Source organism: Mus caroli, chromosome X, assembly GCF_900094665.2.
Source record: "Mus caroli chromosome X, CAROLI_EIJ_v1.1, whole genome shotgun sequence".
NCBI lineage: Eukaryota > Metazoa > Chordata > Mammalia > Rodentia > Muridae > Mus > Mus caroli.
Genome location: NC_034589.1, coordinates 56,579,942 through 56,598,859, shown reverse-complemented (window position 1 = coordinate 56,598,859; position 18,918 = coordinate 56,579,942). Strand labels below are relative to the sequence as shown.

The window sequence follows — 18,918 nt, the reverse complement described above, 5'->3', positions numbered from 1 at the left end:
CTTCTTCTTCTTCTTCTTCTTCTTCTTCTTCTTCTTCTTCTTCTTCTTCTTCTTCTTCTCCTCCTCCTCCTTCTTTTTCTTCTCCTTCTCCTCCTTCTTTTTCCTCCTCCTCCTCTTCTTCCTCCTCCTCCTTTTTCTTCTAAGATGGCTCTAGTTTGACTAACCATGCTACATGCCATAGACCCAAAAATAAAGCTGAGTTACAAGGAGGGCCCAAGGGCAGATTCTTGAATCTTACTCAGAAAGGGAAATAAAACAGACATCCAAGGTCAATGAATGAAGGGAAGTGTGTGCGAGAGGGGGTGGGGAGAAGAAAGAAAGGGATCAGGTGTGGGGAGGGAAAGAAGGTAGGGAGAGAAAATGGAAATTGGTGGGGGACATCTCTGGGACAAGCTTGAGACCTGGTATTGGGGAGGCTCCTAGGAGTCTATGGGGATGACCCTATCTCAGACTCCTAACAACTGGGGGTATGGAGACTAAAGTGGCTATCTCCTATAGTCATGTAGGACATTCAGTGGAAGAAGGGGGAGAGAAAACTACCCACAAAACTTTTGACCCAAAATTGTCCTACCTGAAGATGTGCAGGCATAAATATGAAACAGAGATTAAGGGAATGGCCAAGCAATGGCTGGACAATTGAAATTCACCCAATGGGAGAGAGCCAACCCTTGACAGTATTAATGATACTCTGCTATGTTTGTAGACAAGAGCCTAGCATAACTGTTATCTGAGAGGCTTCATCCAGCAGCAGATGGAAACAAATGCAGAGACCCACAGTCAAACTTTAGGAAGAGCCCAGGGAGTCTTGAGTGGGCAGAAGGATTGAGGGAGCCTGAGTGGTCAAGGACCAAAGAAGACCTATACTTCCAACTAACCTGGACCCATGGGGGCTCTCAGAGATGGAACCATAGCTCCCCTATACATCTGTAGATGTATAGTTTGTCTTCACATGAGCCCCCTAACAATTGGAGAGGGGACTGTCTCTGAGATTCCTTCCCCCTAGTTGTGCTGCTTTGTCTGGCCTCTGTGGGAAAGGATGTGCCTAGTCTTGATGGGACTTGATGTGCCAGAGTGGATTGGTACCCATGTAGAGCTTCCCCTTCTCTAATGAGGGTAATGGGAGGAAGTTGTGAGGGTAGGACTGAGAGGATAGGAGCGAGGGTCCTGTCACGGGATTTAAAGTGAATAAATTAATGAAAAAGGCAAAATAAAAAATAGTGCAGAAACTAACCAAGAGTACCTTTAAGATTGGATCTCTCAGCTGGAGATCAGTGGTTTCCTGAGTTCAATTCCCAGCAATTACATTGTGGCTCACAGTCATCTATCCTGGAATATGATGCCCTCTTCTGGTATGCAAGTGTATATGCAGATAGAGCATGTATATAATATATTTTTAAATATTTGGGCCTTTAATCACAGCACTTATGAGGAAGAAGCAGGTGGCACAATACATGCTCTATATCTTATATAATTTGCAAAAATAATTACAAATAGGCTTTAAATTATTCCCAATGATAAGTAATGCTCCATTGATATTTACTACTATCAAATAAAAACAGATACACCTTTCATGAAACTTATAACACATGTCTGAATATAGGTTGCATGGAATGCATGAGACTTGTCTTGTGGGTAAGATAGGAAACACTTGCAAAGTAGACTCCATAGAAGCTGCAGCTGAGATCAAACAGGATGCCTACACAGTTGCTAATTGAGAAAGTTCCATCATATCCATAAAACAACCATGGAGGGAAGAAAACAAGCAGTACTCCACAGGAGCCCCCTTTTCAAACTCATAAAGTCAGACACCACAAATTGCAAAAGTACTGCCTTTCTATTTAATTTTTTCTCTAATAATGTGGTGTTGTACAATAACAGTATAAATAATACTTAAGTTTAGGTCATTGGCAATTGACTCTAGCAAAGCAAAAGGAAAATAGTCACAAACCACCTGAAGGCAATGATCAAGATGAAAAACAACACAAAACTCAATAGAGGGACAAACCTCAAAGGATAAATGAAGAATAAGAAAAACTCAAGAGAATACTGTTTCCATGAAAGGATAAAATGAGTTACTGTGAAAGAAGATGTAATTGCCAAAAAACAGTTTGTAGATAGCATAATATATAATACAATTATAAATACAGATGCTATATTACAAAAGATAAGTTTCCTCTGAAGCATAACTAAGCAAAAGAAACACAGCTGGAAAGCAAAAGAGACGTTCCAAAGGTCATTCCAAAGTATGCCTTAGAAGGATTTGCAGAAAATGAGAAGAAAATTTCTAAAGAATCTTTGGTGAAGTATAGCAAATTATGAATAGTCAATATCTGCTTAATACAAACTGTCCATGATGAAAAAAAAAGAAGAGCTAAGAAAATGTAATTAAAGGAGTAAAATCAAATGTTTTCCCCTGCTTAAAGAATATTGCTCTGAAGCAAAATGCTGTAAAAAGCACATTAGCATATGTTGCTTACAAGAAAGGCTATAATTATTCCCCCCAGATTAAGCAGCCCATAGAAAGTAGAATCCATTTCACTACCTTTGGTATCAGAATGTAGGTACAAGGAAAATGGTGCCAGTTTAAGAGATCTCTCAAGAGACTTTACATGCTTCTATGATTACATAAAATCCTATGATTTAACCAAACTTTGGTTAGTCTGGGGGGTTCAAAGTCATGGAGAGCATCAGAAACCATCACATTGGAGCCCCTCCTATCACCCAGCAGATCAACTAGGTGGTTATCAACACATAAATAGCCGAAGGCTAAACCAAAATAGTCATCTAGTTGAACTCACAGATTCAAAGAAGCCATATGAGCTAACTACACAGATATACAATGGAATGGAATATTTCCTGGGAAAGGATGAGTATATGTAAATGCCTTAGGGTAAGAGCCTTCAGTTTCTGAGGAAAAATAAAAACAGTTTGGACAGAGAGAGAATTAGGGGATGAAGTGTTGAGAAAGTCTGTAGTGGACTATGAAGATGGCCACTCATCCTTCCTCTTTTTAACTTCATGCCATATACTCCCATCAACGATGCTCTAGTTCTGCCCTCCATGCACATGAGTTGCTAAGAAACATGACATACTTTGGCCAGCTGATACTAGAAAATGTGTTGCATTAGCTGGACATGATGGTATATAGCTTCAATCTCAGCATTCAGGACGTAGAGGCAAGTAAATCTCTATGAGTTGTAGGCTACTGTGGTATACCTAGAGAGTTCTAGGCTAGCTAGGGCTACACAGTAATATTGTCTAAAAAAGATGAGCTACAGGCAGAATAATAAAAACACTGCTCAATCAATGTTCACTCTCTTCATTATTTGTCAGAAATCTGCTATGTCATAAATATAGACAAGTGTGTTTCTTTCCACAACGTAAGAATTTATTGAGTGACAAGAAATTAACAAGGTTTAGCAGTTTCAATGACAATAATTTATCATAAAGTTCCCCTGCCTTGGTACCCTGGCTAAGGCAAATGAAAGTCATTTGTTGTAAAATTATTACTAATAGTAACTCTCAAATTTATATACATATTACATTAGTTACTTTTCTATTGCTATGGTGAGACATCATTACTGAGAAAATATATAGAGTCTATAATAAAGAAAGAAGATCTTACTTGGAATTTACAGTTTCAGAGGAGGAGACCATGATCACTATGGTGAAGATCCTGGCAGGAATGATATTGAAGCAGCTGAGAGTTCACATCCTGATTCACAAACAGAAAGCAGAGTAGGAATTAGAGATGACAGGATGCTTCTAAATTCTCAAAGCCCACATCCAGAACACACTCCATCCAACAAGGCCAAACTCCCTAACCCTTTCCAAATAGTTCTATCAATTGGGAAACCAAGTTTTCAAACATATGTGCCTCAGGGAGTCCTTCTCATCTAAACATATATCCAAAGCAAGAGCATAACCCAGCAAACAAACATCACGTCCTGTAGCTCCATGTCCAGTGTCAAAGGGCTTAGAAGGTTCTGCCCTCCAGTTTTGCATCCTGGGTTTGTTTTACTCTCTGTTTGCAGATCTTCCTGGAAATTGTCTCATGGTTCCAGCATCTCCAACATCTTGTAGTTTCCATTGCAACCAAGGCTTCACATACCTAGCTTTATAGAATGGCCTCTTAGGGCCTCTTGGCCCATTAGTTTTTCATTTGGGAATTCCCATGCCACAAGCTGAAATTACAAAAGAAGAGCCCACAGCCCCATCATGTCTGTAGTCTTTGTGCCCCTAAAGTCATCACAGAAAGATGATACTGCTAACTTGTGATAGACTCTTGCTCCCTTGAACCACATTAATTACAACCTTTGTTTGCAATTGCCTAGGAGTAGAAAAGTCCATAGGGCCTTTTTACACAAGTTGAGAGCTTAGCTATTATATGAGGATATAGAATGCTACCAGTAATTCAGAAATTCTACTTGAAAATATCCTCAAATCAAAACTGTATAAATTAATATTATACAGTTGTATTAGTTGTCAGGCCTTCTGTAACAAAATCCTAACAATGATATATCTGAAGCAATAACATTTTACTTTCCCACAGTCATAGAGAATAGATGTTTATGTCTCATGTCAGAAGGTTTGGTTTCTTTTATTTCCGTTTCCCCACCCCACGAATTCTTGCTTCTTTCCCTTTTTTTTTTTTATTCAGGCCCTTGCTGTGCAGGTAAGACTATGCTGAAACTTTCATTCATCTTTTTTCCTGCCTCATCTTCCTAATGTAGACATTACAGGTGTACATCACTACACCTGTATTAGGATGCCCTTGTTCACTGTATCTTCCATGGTCTACTTTTGTGCATGAATACCCTTAGTATCCCTCTGTGCATCTCTATTGCTTCTTTTAAGGATGCCAGTCACATTGGGTATAGACCCATATAATGGTATCATTTTAATTTAATTACATCTTTAAGGTCCTGATTTTAAAATAAAGCAACATTCAGAGGTACTGTAATTAAGGCTTCAAAATATGAATTGGAGGAATGTAATTTACCTTATAACAATATTCTCCTTAAATGATGATATGGTGCTTATAGATAAAAGGAGGATAATTTGGGAATACTTAAGTATCTCATGTCTTACACAATTCTCCCCAGTATGGACAATGCTAATAGCAACTGTATTCCTAAAAAAAAAAAAAAAGAATAAAAAGCCAATAGATGCATATGCTACCCTTCTGAAATTGATTTTAGTATAGTAAGATTGTCTTTGTATATAAAGTAATCATGAATATAAGGGATTGAATATATATACTCATGACTTGAATGTGTCCCACAAAAGTTCATTTTGCTGGAAGCTTGATGGGTTCCCAGTGTAGCGGTATTGAAATGGTGCTGCTTTTGTGCAGTGGGGCCTAATGGAAGATAATTAAGTCATTGGGGGCTCTCTCTTCATGAATGCATTGATGTTGGACTCCTGGAATGAGATGAATCTTTCAGAAATGATTTAGTTTCCATGAGAACAGGTTATTATATTAAAAAAATAGGTCAGATCCCTACCCAGTTTCTTGTTTCTTGTCCTGCCACGTGATCTCTCCTTTTGCTTGCACTACCACTACAATACCATGCATGATGTTGCAAAATGCCAGAAAGTTCTCACCAGAGCCAAGTAAATATTGTGAGAATGCATTTGGAACTCGGAATTTATAAGTTAAATAGACCTCCTTTCTGTATAGTGTCCAGTTTCCAGTTATTTTGATACAGTGACAGAAAATATACTATTGTATCTAGTCCTAGTGTGTAGGTGGTGTACATGGGTGCATTGTATGTCTTTCCACCAATTCTTACACCTGAGATTCTGAATTGATATTAAAACTGGGTCTGAACTACTAAAACATCCCACTACCAGTGTTAAATTTGGAAAGAAGTTAGAAAAATTAAAGAACAACTGCCGATCTGAGATAAACTATATAGAAATTCAATACTCCATGGCATGAGACTTTTAAATCATTCTGGGTTTTCTTCAGAGGGACAAGCTATGTAATCACAGATTTAACCACTTCCTTAGATGGAATCAGTTCATTCCAAATAATAAAGTGTGCATAAAAATTGGTAGATAGAAAAGGTGAGAGTGTAGCAAGGAAAGATTTTAATTAAAAGTGAAAAAATCTAATTTTGTGCATTTAAAACATCTGAGGATATTATGCTTCAATGTATGAAACAGTTGTTTTGCAGCAGCAATCAGAACAAGACCCATAGATATGGGCTACAGTGATTCATACAAATAATAAAGCGATCATCGTGTTTTCTACTTAAAGAATTCACAATAAAATGTTTTCTATGAAATAAAGATTATTTCTATATGCAAAAGTAGATACCTTAAAACAATTCAGATGAAGAATTAAATAGCCAACTACTGTGTTTCAGACATAATTTTTTTAACAGTATGTCTCCTATGATGGTTAACAGTTGTTTCAAATAAAAAGAAAACAGTTGTTGAGATGCCCAGAAATTTTAGACTTTCACGTCATGGTTAGAAGCCTTTGTGGGATTTACCCCTTTCCTTTTGTGTCACGTTAAAATGCTGGCCTGATGTTCTGGCATCTGTGGCAACTTACACATGTACACTGTAAGTATGTAGCAAGAATACACTGGAAAGCACTCTGCCTTTCTTTAAAAAAAAATAATGCTTTTTCAGAAACCTAAATGTTAAAAGTGGTTTCTGATTTGGGAAAAATTCCCAACAGATATTATGAATTGACTTTTATACAAAGGTATTTGTGGGGAAAGACAATGAAAATTTGAAGAGAAGGTCAGCTAATAGCAGGGAAATTGTACTCAAAGCTTCTTCTCGCCCAGGTTTAATGACGCATATAGAGAACAGCAGGGAGAGACATGTGACATGAGAAACTTCACAGAAAATCAAGGGCTGGAAAGACAATTACCAAGTAAAGCCACACTGGAAGGCAGAATGAGATTAGGGCCAAAACCTGACCTACTCCAGGGGACGGGTGGGAGTGAAGAAGAGTCATTCTAAATGGAAAGTTGAGAACAAATGACTGACCTTGTCCATGTCCTAGCACTAAGACCAGAGCCTGACAAGCCGGTCTGAATTTTCAGTGAAATCATACAGTAGTGCTTTGTGAATTTTCTTGACTGCTTTGCTGGCCCCTGTTAATGTACATGTCTTGAAATGTGACTTTGCAGTTCCTCTCATCAGAAAGTGACTTTTGATTCTTCAACCTTGAATAAGAGTTGGCCCTGTGAATTGTTTTAGTCACTAGTATGTGAACAAATGATAGTGTTCCAATCCTATCTGTAGGCATAATGAGAACTTGGCCATTTCTACACCCTCTCTTGGGTGTCCTGAGGGTAAGCCTAGGCTAATAAGGAACATGTAGAACAAAAATTAGATTTTACAGATGTAACTGACTGAGGCCAACCTAGAGACATATAATCTCTCTCTCTCTTTCTCTCTCCCTCTTCCTTTCTTCCCCCTCCCTCCCATATTCTTTTCCTCCCCCCTCTTTCTCCATATATATGTATACATACATACATACATACATACATACATACATACATACTCACACACACCTATGTCTGTGTGTGTATATATATATACATAATATATACATACATATATACACATCATATATATATATGTGTGTGTATGTATGTGTGTATATATATATATATATCCATGAGTGTGATGTACATATAAAAGTATAGCTAGGTCATCCTGATCCACAAAGTAGAGGCATAAGTCTAGCAGCTAAGATTACAAACTATTCCCTACCAATCTCCATACCTTCATGCAGCAATAAATGGCTATTTAATGACAGTATGTTCTGGGATGATTACATAACAACTAATAACTGATACAGAGTTTGGTAATTTTATGTTGGGTACAGCCAAACAAAAATATGAATTATGTGACAATGTACTGTTGCATAGAATAGTTTAATTCTGAAGATTATTTGGAAAAACATTGCATGGATGTTGTATTTATTTGCTATAAAGGTGTATTAAGTCACCCACTGCTATTGCTCTAAATTCATGTCACATTTTATATCCAATGTTTGTTTGTTGTATACTCTAGTATCAATCAATTATAATTGCTATATTTTCCAGTTGGATTTAACCATTGAAAATTATGTAACAACTTTGTCTCTGTTTAGAGTTTTTGTCTCTTAATCTGTCTGATATAAGAGTAGTTACTTAAGCTCAGTTTTGATTTATACTTGCATAAATATCATATCTATCCATTCCTCTTTCTGTCCACATGTGTCTTTATTGTTGATTGTTTTTTGCAGGCCATGAAAAAGAATTAGCCATTCCATTCACATTTTTAAAAAAGGATTTAAACCAACTAGAGAACATTATGCTAAGTGAACTAATTCACACAAAAATCCAGCCATCATATTCCTTTCTTATTGTGCGAGTTAATAGCTAAACAAGTCTTTCTCCATGTATAAAGTAATAATTAGAGTTTCAAAATTTTATTGGGAGGTAAATAAACACTGGGTTTGATTGGTAGACAGTGTATACATGTATTGAAATATACTGAACTCCATTAATATGTACATTTAATACATGCTAATCAATGGTAAAAAAAAATACTGTAAAGCATTATCTCTGGGGCATGAGAGCAGGTAGTGACTAGAAAAATAATACCAACGTCTAAAGTGTGTTGGTACAATTGTCTTTATGCATGTATCAACCTGTATTTCAGCACACTAAAAGTCTAGAGGAGCTGCAGTTTGGGGCAAGCTTAGGAGATGGAAAACTTTTCTAATGAAATTCTCACTTTGCCTCAGGAGCTCTTCATGCAGCACTTTGCATTTTTTTTAATTGGATGCTCCTAGCTGTGTAAGATAAAATACAGCAAGTTGAATATGAGCTGAGAAAACAACTGGCCAGTTCACAAGCAAAATTTGGAGATGCTATAAAAGATCTAAAGCTTACTAGGTTGAAAATAAAAGAGCTGGAGAAATGGCTCACCAGTTAAGAGCATTGACTGCCCTTGCAGAATACCCAGGTTTGTTTCTCAGAACCCACATGGTAGCTCAAGAGTCTGCAACTCCAATTACAGAAGATCTGACACCCTCTTCTGACTTCTTTGGACACTAGGCATGCATGTGGCAGATAAAACATACTAAGACATTGGTAAAAGTGTTATCTAGACACTAGACTTAGACTAAGTCAGAATAAGGAATTCAAAACGTAAAAAATACATCTGGTTCTCAATTTTCCATGAGCCGATTGCAAGGCTAAGAAAGGCTCAACATTTGCTTTGGAAATGGTCAAAGACAATAGACAAGGCATTTTATATATATATATATCTTTGATGTTCTTAGATGGCAGAACCAAGAAGAGCAATGAGAAGTAGGGCCTCTTACAGTCGTTACAACTATACAGTAATTAAGGGGTCTATTTGTTCCCCACTATTTAATTTTGAATTATTAATGTAAGTAACTGCTATCTGATTTACACTCTTCTTTCTGGATGTTAAACGTTTATTGTGGTTGTTTTTTTTCCCATTTTATTCTTGAGAAGGGAACAGAATAATCTGCATGTGGAACAGACAAACAAGGTCAACTGGAAAGGGAAGGCTAACTGTGGTGGATTAATTGTGATGTTGGCCACAATTTATGGACTTTCTGTGTTTGTTCCTGTTGCAATGTGGCTTTGTAGGCCCTCCACTTCCATTCTATTGACCTTAAGTCATATACCTGCCTCCTTTCCCTGTTAGAATCCTGCCATCCCTTGAGAACAAGTCTAGGCTAGCATGAGTAAGAAAAATGAGTGCTGATTATCATTCAAGCAAGCTCCTAGACATGCAAAACATGGGAAAGCCTAAGGCTTATCACCAGAATTTCCCACTTGTCTATAGCTATATTCTGATATATAATGAGGCTAGCCAAGAAATGTGTCCAAGTGACTCACGGGCTCATGAAAAATAAAAGGTTGATTTAAGCCATTGAAATGTAAAGTGTATGCTATAGTACAATGATAGATAATACAAGTTCTAGCAATCACATAGTCTTGAATTAAGGGACTGTATTTCTTTTCTGGGGACACTATTAAGTTACCCAACTCAAAATTGGATTCCTGCAGATACTAAATAGTAACCAGAATGAAGAGTCAACTTTTATAGGATTGATTTGGGTTGTTTTGTTTTGTTGTTCATAAAGAACCATGTATGCAAGTGGTGAGACATTTCAGTGGTTACAAATGCTTATAGCTCTTGAAGAGAACTTGAATTCAGTTACTCTAGTTTCAGGGATCTCACATCCTCTTCTAGTCTCTGACTGGTTCCTACATGCATGAGCACAAACTCACACACAGATCGTTTAAAAAAATAAATTAAATTAAATCTGAAGAACACATGCACACCACAATCTACATAGGTGGTACACCACAATGTACATTGGTAGGGGTGGTTTGAGAAGAAGAAAAAAAAAGGCTACAGAATGAATACCTTTGTTCCTCGTTCATGCATAGACATTTAATCATCAGTGTGATTATTAGGAAGTATGACTTTTGTCATGTAATTAGGTCATGAAAATAGATATCTCCATGTTCTTATGAGTGAGGACTTACATATCTACCTTGCCCTTTTCATTGAATGAGGTGCATGCAATCAGAGTACCATCTTAAAAACAGATAGCAAACCATTGTCATACACACACACATACACACACACAAATACTACCTTTTGAATTTCCAAGCCTCCATTATTTATAAGTGACTAAGGCTATGTTATGTTGTTACAATAGACAATATGAATTAAAACAGTGAGTATGTTTTCAACATAAAGCACCTATTGAAATGTGATTATCTAAAACTGATATTTTAGGATTTGGTGCTTATGTCAAACAAATGACAGTGAAACATACAAGTGTTTGCAAATCTACCCACTCCTCATAGTGTATTCAAATCTTATCATAAAACACAGGCTGGACTCAAAAATCACCTCGCCACTACCTCGCAGCAAGCAGGCTTTACAGGTATAAGCCATCACCCCTGGCCAAAAATCATTCTTAGGTTGTTGGGTTTAAAAAAAACAAACAAACTAATGTCTGACAACTACAGTATTTAATTTTACTACATGTTCTGATATTTTAGTTACTAATTGCCAAATATGAACTGGCATGACACTGAGATAAACGTATCTGCATTTTTCTAAATTAAGAAATTGGAGTTAAAGGTTGAAGCTATTTTCATGAAATTAAAATAGTAGTAGCTCCATTTTAATGAAATACACAGAACTTTCAAAATGTATATATTCTTTTGATGTGCCTATGTACTGTGTTTTTGAAAAAGATTTATTTTGTGTGTATATGTCTGTCTATTTGTATAGATCTCACACATATGGGGTGCCCAGGAAAGACAAAAGAGGGTATCAGGTCTCCCAGAGTTGAATTTCAGGGATTGTGAAATCTCCAACATGGGCATGTCTGATGGAAATCTTCAGATAAGCTCTGTATCAGGCTAGCAACAGGTGGGCATTAAATCACAACATACCTCCTCATCAAATGGCAAACTGGAAGGCATATATCACATAGAAACTTTAGCATTACCTCATCTTTCGTGATGCTGGTAAGGACAGGACTTAAGATGGTTCAAGATGGAGGGATGCACATTGAGTATGTTCTTTTGAAATGACAGGAAGTCCACATAGGTAAAAGTGAGTAACGGTACAACAGTGAGCTGAGATGTGTCTGAACTACATTCTGTTGAAACACTTGTAAATACATTCCCCCCAGGACCTTAGGCATCAAGAGAAGCTTTTCTGAGACAGGAAAATATAAACTTTGTGTTATTCTTTAGGGGAAAAACAAGTATGTCTACTAAAAATGGAAAACGTATGTTGGGAAAACAATGGAGTAATAATAGTGGTAATTAGGAAAATACATTGTTTAAATAATTTATCATAATGTGGCTATTAAGAAAACTATTAAACAGAAGTCCTAAAATAGACAGAAATAGCCTACTATAAATCATTTTAACAGTAGGAAAGGAAAATTCAGCTTTGTTTATGAGAGTACTGTTTGGAACTCTACCTATCACCCCCATATTGTGGCAGATGATAGTGGGGAGCTGTAAAAGCCTAAACATGCTAGAGAATTTGTTTTATAGGAGTTAGGGCAAGTTAAAATTGACTTATGGTATTTTTCAGAATTTTTTTTCTTCTTAAGGCCCTGAATTCTTGGCTTCATTCATGACAAGATGGATGACATGAACTGAAATCAGACCAGAGGCTCTGGTGAGCTCTTGCACTGGGATGGGGTGGCTGACAGAATATTTGGAAAGAACTTAAAGTCAGGAACTGAATACTGACATGAGCAAGCCACCTCTATTGGAGATGAAGGATGGATTTTTATGCTATGGAGCATAGCAGAGTAGAGAAATTGAGAAAAGATGTCAATGGAAGTAAAGAAAGTCAGCACTGTTACTCAGAGTGGAATAAAACCTTTATTTTAGGGTGAAAGACTACTTTTAGATATGGTCAAAATGTTTCTTTTTCAATATATATCAAATGCTTGAGTGTTTTCGGAGTAAAAAAAATATATCACTTCCAATCATTTTGTGATCTAAATATTCTAGCTCTCCTGAAAATATAAATGTCCCCTTTTAGGAAACTAGTAGGAAGGAATAAACAAAAGTCCCTCAAGAGCACACACACACACACATTCACACATACTCACACAGTCACTCACACACACACACACTATACATGCATACACAGCCTCTCTCTCTCTCTCTCTCTCTCTCTCTCTTTCACACACACACACACACACACACACACACACACACACACACACACACACACAGCAGCCTCAGAAAGAAATATAGAACAAATGAATTAAATAGAGCAAGGAACAAATGCTGATGTTCGAGGTGGAAAGAAGCCAGGCTGCTGGCATAGATGAACCATGGGCTAGAACAGATGTGGGTATATGAAGAGGGTTACAGAAAACCTGGATGTTGGGATTTCATTAGAAAACTGGTATTTAAAGGTGTTTACCCTTATGGAGTTTAATCTTGACCTTAATAAGCAGAATGTACAGTAGTGAGGGATCACAAAATTGGTGATAGGATCCAAATTTTTCATTATGAGGTCTGATGGGATAACTCAGTGGGTAAAGTCACATATCTCAAAGTCTTATGATCTGAGTTTAAGTCTCAAAACTCACATGGTGGAAGGTAATAAGCAAAGTCCCCCAAGTTGTCCTCTGATCTCCACCCTATCTGAGCAGTAAATAATTGTAAAGCATAAAATTTGTGTGATGAGAGCCCACAAAGGAAATTTAAAAAAAAACACTAGACACATTTAAAAGGAGATAGTTTTATTATAAACATCTTTAGTGTGAAAATTATAATATTAAAGTATATAAATAAACATATACATATATCAATATAATCACATTACAATAATAGTGATACTTAAAACTTATTAATAATTATAGATAAAAGAAATCCAGTACCAAATGGTCAGCCCTGAAAACTCATATACAAGTAACATATAGACTGAAGAGGTTGTATATAGGAATATACATTATATACCTGTATTATATATATATTCCCATATTATATATATTCCCAGTATTATATATTCATATATACATATATATGTGTGTGTATGTGTGTATATATGTATATATATGTGTATATATATATATATATATATATATATATATATATATAAACACACCATGAATTTGAAAGAGACTGGGAGGGTTTGGATGAAGGAAAGGGAAGGGAGTAATTATAACTTCAAAAATAAAAGGTGTCATATACATTGACAGGTGTAGAAAGGAAAAAATAACAAAATTCCAAAATAAATTATGAGCAAATAATATCAAGTATAATTAATGTGAACTTTCAAACTATGAATTCAGTGACAAATATTCTCAGATGAAATAAAATCTGTTTCCTTTTTCCCCCAATACTAACAATTTTGATTACAAGTTTTTATGATGTGGACTATCAAGAGACATGCCAGATCTAAGTCATACCTGTTATTCATTGTGTTAATTATCGATTAATAAAAGCTTAATTTGTTATAAGTTAAAAATACTGTATTATGTTTTATTTGAAAAGGGGACATTTAAAAGAGGAAATTTTGACAAAATAATTAAATAGAAGATTTTACACTTATTTTATTTTAAATCAAGCAAACAAAAATAGAAAACTGAACAAATAATATGTTTGATTTACTGAAGAGCAATATAAAATACTACCTTAACAAAAATAAAATACATCAATAGTCTATGGGAAAAATTATTACATATAAGATGCAAAGAAATTATCCATATTATATATTTATATTATATTATATACAATTGAGATACTTTCTCCATATGTGAAATAGCATGAGTAGGAATTAGAGAAATTTTAAAAAGGACAAAAAAACAAAACCCCAACTGAAAGCTAACTGAGATAAAATAGCTATCTTTCTAATATAATTGAAGGGAATGAGTATGTGACTCAGGAGGCAGAACGTATATTCAGCATACAGGAAGCTCTGGCCAGGCTCCATCCCAGCACTGCATTGCACAAACACAGTGACATACAGATGGTGTGGTGAAAGGCAGGGTATGAAACTACTGCATATAGATGGGCTGTATGTATACTGGGATCTTAACTCCAAAGGCAACAAGGCAATGCCTGGGTGACCAGTTCTCTGATCCCTGCACAATCTTCTCCCTCCCCAGTGTATTATGTTATGTTATAGAAAAGAGAAAGAGGTGCTTTCTATAAGCAGCTGTTCATATAGAGTTTTATCTTTTAAATGAAACAGAGACATACCAAAGTACTACTACCAAGTAAGATTTTTAGTCCTAGAATAGTAAAGTAGATCAGTTAATTACAGTAATTACATTAATAAATTAAAGAGAATAACTATACTTTATCCTGATAATAATTTTCAAAGACACCAGAAAAAAAATGGTATCATTCTATACATATTCCTAATAAATCAAAAGAATGGAAGGACATTTATATAACATGAAAAGAAGCATATATTGGAATCAATGGAAATTATTTCTGTAAATGAAACACTAACAAATTTCTATTAAGATAAAAATAAAATAAAAGAGATTACTGTTCTTTATTCAACAATATAAGTATGCACTATTCTAAGAGTCATAAAGTCTTTACTAATGTTGTAATAAGGAAACATCATATAAAAATATCAGAGAAGAGGCTAATGTTTCACTATTAAAATGGACATGATTATGTGCATCATAATTAAAAATATTCAACTAAAAAATACAATATTAGAAGTAGAAACAGCTAAATATGATGACTGAACATAAGATAAATGTTAAGACAATAAATAATAAATTTTTAAAATGCAACTGTAATACTACCAACAACAGTCACACAGAATAAATCAGTATGTTCAAAAATAAGCATACACAAAACAGAAGCATGGTCAAAACAAAGAACTACTTGAGGAGATGATGATACTAATTATCTTGACTTGATAGTTACAAATTATATACATGCATAAAACTATATATATATATATATATATAGTAAAAGATGTAGTATCATTCATTAGAATAACAGTTACGTATTTAGAGAGAAAAAAAAACAAAGAAAAGGCCTATAATTGTTTGTGACTACAACAAAATTAGACAAACGAAGAAAGAAAATAAGTATCTGGATACAAATTCATGAATGTAAATGTGCCAATTTGTGCCATAACTTGAAAGCTCTCAGGCATTTCAAAAGTATGTTTCAATGGAAGTTGATGCTAAAATTCATGAAAGTCACATATGCACAAAAAGGGGGAAATGGGAGAAAAGATGAATAATGAAGGAAACAACATTGGTGTCATATTTAAAAATATCAGGCCTCTGCTAATAAATCAATGAGTTCCTAACCTCAATAATCGTTAAATACTTTCCACAGAACAACAACAAAAAAAAAAAAACTCACCTATATATTTTAAGATAGAATTTCAGTTCAGTGTAGAAATAATGACATTTGGAGATCTCGTTATCTTTTCTGAAAAGAAAACTTAACTTCCTATTTCTCAGTAAACCCAGACACACAAAAGAAAGCAAAATTTAAGGAGTCTAAAGTATCAAGCAAGAAGAATATACAATTATTAGAAGGAAATATGAGAAAATAATTTTATAATCCTACTAAAATATAGCACAAAACCAATAAAATAGAAAAGAATGAAATATTTGTCTATTTTATATAATAAAATTTACCTTTCTGGAAACCAGTACCTCAAATACATACAGAAAATGATAGGCATTTGCAGTTGCAATCTGTATCAGAAAAGAGGAAATCAGCTATACTATCCAGAGAGCTCTTAAAATTAAATTTTACAAAGACAAATGACACAATTAAAGTATAAGATGAGAAAATTTTCCAACAGAAGAAAAATGGATATATGAAAAAGATGATTAACTTTATTAGTTAATGCAGGAAAATTATGTCCAGCTATTATTTCCATCAAAATTGTTGATATAAGCTAAATAGAATGGTAGCAGCCAGCATGCAAGACAGGCAATTCAATTCAAACATTTTGATGTAGACCTTTTATTTCTAAGTTATTAGCTTATCAAAAAATAAAAACTTGTAAAAGTAGACAAAATAGATTCAAAAATACTCTTCATATTATTATCTATAAGTACAACAAAATGCTATAAGCCTAAATCCTAAACACACATCATGTGAAAAGAATGTAATAGGAATACAATTTGTACTAAGCAATGTACTGTAACTATCTAAAAAATGGATTTCAGGCTGGCAAGATGCACAGCAGATAAAGAAAGGTTCTTACTGCTAAACTTGACATCCTGAGCTCAATCCCCTCATGATCTGTGGAGAAAACAGACTTAAGTATTTTCTTCTGACCTGTCATATACATATGAACACACACACATGCACACATACCCACTAATACTAATAATGCAATACAAAATGTTATTTTATTAATATATAACAATATGTAATAATTCTATTTGTGAAACACTCAACAAATGATAGACATTAATAGACAAACCATTTAAAAGGTCAAATCATTATAGCTAACTCTATGCAGTGATATTAGGAAACAATGTTTTCAATTCTTACTGAATATATTACTACCTTATTAATCATTTACCATAAACATGTATTTGTGTGTGAGGGTGTATATATGTTTGTGTGAGTATGTGCATATGTGCATTCAGATACACATTCACGTGTGCAAACTCGCATTTCAAGCATTCTTTATGATCAGGTTACATCTTTAAGACAGGGTCTCTTAATGAGCTGATAGAATCTGCTAGAATGACTGGCTATAGTGAACCCCAAGGTTCTGTCTATCTCTACCGCCCTTCAACAATTTGGTTTCAGATAGCCACTGCCATTTTTATGTGGGTGCTGGGCATCTAAACTCAGGGCATTATGCTTTTATGGGCAGGTACTTTACAGACTGAGCCATTCTGGTTATAAATAAATAAATAAATAAATAAATAAATAAATAAATAAATGCCTAGCCTGGCCTCCTTTTGGAACTTTTTCTGCTAAAATTTTAGAGTGTATTGGGTTCCTTTTCCAAAGATATATATTTATAAGGTATATATATATATGGAGAGAGAGAGAGAGAGAGAGAGAGAGAGAGAGAGAGAGAGAGAATGCTCCTCTTACTGCCAACAACTTGTGAACAAAGTACCATTTTAGTAAATGTTCTTCCTGGTATAAACCAGCACCACTGGAAAGTATATATCATATACTGTACCAGGAATTTCTTTTAACAGTCTCCAATGTTTGGCATCTGTATGGCTTGTAATTTTTTTCTGTGATAAAGCACGATAAGGCTAACAACATTTGACTCAGTAACTTCTCATTTTAGTTATTTATTTTAAATATTATCTAAACAAGTTTTCAAATAAGTATAAACTTGACTACATGTAATATGATACAATGTGGGTTCTACACAACTTGTACTGTACATATGTTTACCATAGCATGTTTTAATAGTACTAAAATGTTTTAAGGAACTTAATGTATGCCAAATTGAGACAAATAAGTATATCATATATTGAAGTCATAACATAAATGCACAGTTTACTGTTGTGAAAATTTACAACTTCCATTAAGTCAAAAAATAGATTGCAGATTGGTCAAATCATTTCATTCTGAAAAAATACATAAACACTGAAAATTCTGGAAGAATATACACCAAAATATTTATAAAGTTTTTCTGTGAGATTTAGATAATTTGAGGATATACTTTTTTAACTTTGTTTCTTTATATTTTGAAATTTCGCAATAATACATAGTTACATATATTTTTAATATTTAAGTAAGTAATAAACTTTGAATACAACTGTTTAAATGTTTTTCTTCAATATAAGATTTATTTGGATGGTAAGAACTTTGGGGAAAACAAAAAATATAAAGAAAAGAATCACATATCCTTCTTATACTATGATAAGCATATCATATTTTCTAATGGTCATTTGTCTCTGATCATATATTTAAGAAGAGCTGCAGCCACACTTTATATCATTAAGCTGATTTTAAAACTAGAATTAGAATTACCTAATTTACAAACTGTAAATATTTTAATCACAAATATTATATAAAATTAACATGTTTTACTTATTCTTTTTCCCTTAAAGCTAGAGCCAGTGACTGGGGAGATAACTCAGCCAATAATGTACATGTCTTACAAACATGGTTATATTTTTAAATGGCTAGATCTAGTGGTGTGCCCTTAAAATTCCAGCACTGGTGAGACAAAGACATATGAACACATAATTGAAAAACTCTAGACCAATGAGAGATGTTGGATCAAAAGAAAGAAACAAAATTAAAGCAGATGGCTTCTGAAGAATGACATTCAAACTCATCTCTAGTTTCCACAGGTATACACATGTGTATGTGCACTCACAAACAATAGTGTAACTACACATTTATGCGTGTGTGTGCGTGCACACACACACACACACAC

At 34.5% G+C, this 18,918-nt stretch overlaps 1 protein-coding gene across 7 annotated transcripts in view; it reads right to left on the bottom strand.

Moving 5' to 3' along the window:
• LOC110286137 (melanoma-associated antigen 1-like) overlaps positions 1-18,918 on the bottom strand; it is a 160,448-nt gene that overhangs the window by 68,869 nt on the left and 72,661 nt on the right. For 6 of the 7 annotated variants that reach the window (XM_029473337.1, XM_029473338.1, XM_029473339.1 and 3 more), the window contains one exon: positions 3,626-3,715. The gene's annotated coding sequence lies outside the window, so the exon portion shown is untranslated. Of the gene's footprint in view, positions 1-3,625; positions 3,716-4,111; positions 4,175-18,918 lie in introns of those variants that run through there. The other variant, XM_021153817.2, reaches the window with a different exon arrangement.